Source organism: Triticum aestivum, chromosome 2A, assembly GCF_018294505.1.
Source record: "Triticum aestivum cultivar Chinese Spring chromosome 2A, IWGSC CS RefSeq v2.1, whole genome shotgun sequence".
Taxonomy (NCBI): Eukaryota; Viridiplantae; Streptophyta; class Magnoliopsida; order Poales; family Poaceae; genus Triticum; species Triticum aestivum.
Window position 1 is genome coordinate 310,721,453 of NC_057797.1, and position 3,422 is coordinate 310,724,874.

Consider the following 3,422-nt stretch of genomic DNA (forward strand, 5'->3'; position numbering starts at 1 on the left):
CTACCATAAGCACATCAAGCTAAGTTACCCTAATCGCGCCTAGTAGAAACACAGGTATCATGACACGATAGGAAAATAACAAGCATAGCATAGAGGCGCAAGCGCTGTGGTTCATTACATGCCCCAGCAGGGCCCTATACTTTTTTCAAATGCAGAAAAAGGGAAAAAACAAAAGCAGGCAGCACGACTACAGCAGCTCCCGAGGCCAGGCTCCAGCTGTGCCCGAGCTCAGTCCGAGTCTTCCTCCCGCTTCACCGGGGCACGACGGTGAAGCGGCTCGTCGCTTTCCCCGATCTGAGCCAAGCGACATGGTGGTTCATCGCAGGTGCCGTCGCTGGTACTCTCACCGGAGGAGGAGCCGCTGCCGCTGGAGGTGGCGCGGCCGTCTCCAAGGGCAAGCTCACCCTCGTCGTCGTCATGGCCATCGCCAAGGGCAAGCTCGTCGTCGCACTACAAGAAATGTCAACTTGTGACCCTCACTATTGGCCGCTGAAAGGTCATAGTTTTTCATTTGCGACATTTTTGACCAAAAACAGAAGGTCAAAAGCTGGCGGTCATAAACTGAAATTAATGACCTTTTGTAAAAGGTCATTGGTTCTTCGACCAAAATTTTGGTCACTAGCAACCTCCCCAGGCCACGTAGGCATCCAACGTGGAAAGCTGATGTGGCACAAGAATCAACCCGGTCCAATTCGGTTTTCTACATGGGCCTAGCCCAACAATTCGGCTCATTTATGATTTTTTTCCTTTTAATTTTGGTCAGCTACATTGGCCTAGCCCAACAATTCAGCCTTTTTAGTTTTTGAGATTCATGCAACTTTTTTAACCCTCGACCCTTTTTGAAATTGTTCGATGCTTGTTGGGATGTGGCCTTTTTCGGCCCAATTATTTGTCCAGTTTCGACCAGCCTTTTAATGTTGAGAATTATTTGGCCCAAGCCGAATTTAGCCCAATCACACATACATACAACATTATTTCATTCAAATTAGGAAAACTCCAGGTCAAATTCAAGTCAACCATCATATCACATCACATAACACATCTCCCAGGTTTACATCTCTACTCCTATAAAATACCCAGTTGGTGGTGATGGTGTGCCTGCCATACCTGATTTTTGACCGTCAGATGTGCATCCAACACATGGAAGCTAACTATGGTTTATGTTTGTAAAAAAACCTTATTCTCTTACGTTCAGCTCCAGCCATCCCCTCCTTATCCAAATCCTATGAGCGAAGGCATTGGATCCTTCACGAAAACGAAAGAAAACAGTGGAACCAAAGACGGCAGCGCCGCTGCCGCTCCACACACCGCCGGCGCCGCCGGCGCTGCCGACGCAGTCCGCTCCTAACACCCTCTTCCGCCTCCTCACTGCAGCAACATCCCCACCGCTCACTACCACCTCCCCCTCCGACCCTCCCCGATTTCTCCCCCCGCCTGCCCCGTCTCCTCCGACGCCGACGTCGGCAAACACGCAGCCGCCGCCGCTCATCCCCAGAGTCCGCGACGCCTTCCCTCCCTGGTCCTCTGAGGTAGCAGCCCCTGCGCCCACCGATTCCCCCTCCTCCCGGTTGTCTCCCCTATCCCATCTACTCCGACGCCGATGTCGGCAAGTACGCCGCCGGCGCCGTCCGCCTCTGATTCCGCGACCCCTCTCTTACCTTATTCTCTGACGCAGCAGCCCAGCCGCCCACCTTCTCCCCATCCTTCCCGGCGTCTCCTCCTTCCCCCACCCCATCTCCTACGACGCCGACGTTGGCAAGTACGCCGCCGGCACGTTCCGTCCCCCGAGCTCGCGACGCCACTCCTGCCTCATCCTCTGATGCAGAAACCCGGCCGCCCACCACCTCCTCCTCCTGGCCGGCTCTTCAGCGACGCCGGCGCCAGCTTCCCTGCGACGCGCTCCAGGCCATTCCCTTCGAGTACTTGCTGGTCCACACCCGTTTCCTCCAGTAAACTCTGTTTCAGAGACGGCTGGTCTGGTGTGATGGTTTCCTCTGCTGTTGCCTCTCCTTCCTACCCGTCCCGCCTCCAAATTTCAAATTTTCTGTCACTCAAAGTTCAAATCCGCGCACCCAGTTCGAACTGTCCAGAAACTACTCCTGCAGCCCAATATAAATAAGTGGGCAGGCATATGGGACTCAGGCTGCTCAAACTACACCCCCAAGAAGTCACACATTGGTCACGCCAACCTTTAGATCGAACGGAGTGTGAGGAAGTGTGATTCACTGCTCTTCGCCATCTAATCTTCTTCGTCAAGGGCAAGGTATGGGTTGTGAATGAATATTAAAATCTTCTCTACGATCTCATCAACCATTGCTTCATCTTTGTTATTAGACAACCCCGTCTGAATACTGTATCAGTAGCAGTTGGAGAAGTACTGAATGATACACATCTTACATAGCTGACTCCCAACATCCTGGATTATTTATATCTAATCTGACTCCAGTTTTTATGCATTTCATAGCTTATTTCCCGTCTGAATACTGTATCAGTAGCAGTTGGAAAAGTACTGACTGATACAAACTTTACATAGCTGACTCCCAACATCCTGGATTATTTATATCTAATCTGACTGCATTTTTTATGCATTTCATAGTTTATATTTCATCTAACCAGTCTGCATTTTGAATGCATTATTTTGTAGCCAAGTCCAACAGAACTTGCTCCGGTGGCACGCCAATTCCTCATACAAGTATATTTATACGCGAGCCAATAGATATGACAAGTTCAAGTCAGTCGTCTTTGGATGATGAAGTGACAAAAGAATCATCTACGATTTTTCCTACTAATGGCATGCTCATATCAACTGAGGGCTTGGAGCGAGGAGAAAGCTCAAAAGGTAAATCTATAAGGTGAAATTCTGTGCATAAGTAATTTTATTTAACTACTTAATTAATTTCTCATTAAAATGCTATAGGACGAAAGCGTGTACGTGAAGCAATAAGATATGCTAGCCGTACACCAGAACAAATCCAAGCAAGGCGAGAACGTGTTAGAGCACGTCGGCAAAATTTAACACCTGCTGAGAGGGAAAAGATTAATGCACAAAGAAGAGAGAAAAGACAACGAATGGCACTTGATGAGAGGAATGCAAGCCAACGAGCACGTAGGCAAAGTTTGACAATAGATGAGAGGCAAGAAATAAATGCACGCCGGCGAGCACGTAGGCAAAGCCTACCACCTGAAGAGCGGCAAGCACTCCTAGCTCAACGTAATGCAAGCTACACATCTAAACGAGATGCCCTCTACAGGGATTCTGTTGCACTACAGTGCCCTGCAGGTTCATTGATGGGACATCCATCATCAAGTTCTTATGTCTTTAGCCACCCAGGTATGCTCGCACAAACTTCTGCTACAATTCAAGGTAATTCTCACACACATCTATATATATGTAACAACATCGATCTTCAAATTACATTTAG

At 48.9% G+C, this 3,422-nt stretch overlaps 1 long non-coding RNA gene across 1 annotated transcript; it reads left to right on the forward strand.

Annotated features, from left to right (window-relative positions):
* Nucleotides 1–2,081: 2,081 nt before the first annotated feature.
* On the forward strand, nt 2,082–3,056 carry LOC123185244 (uncharacterized). The gene is made up of 2 exons (XR_006493254.1): nt 2,082–2,839; nt 2,918–3,056. It is a non-coding gene; the product is annotated as an uncharacterized lncRNA (long non-coding RNA).
* Nucleotides 3,057–3,422: the final 366 nt, after the last annotated feature.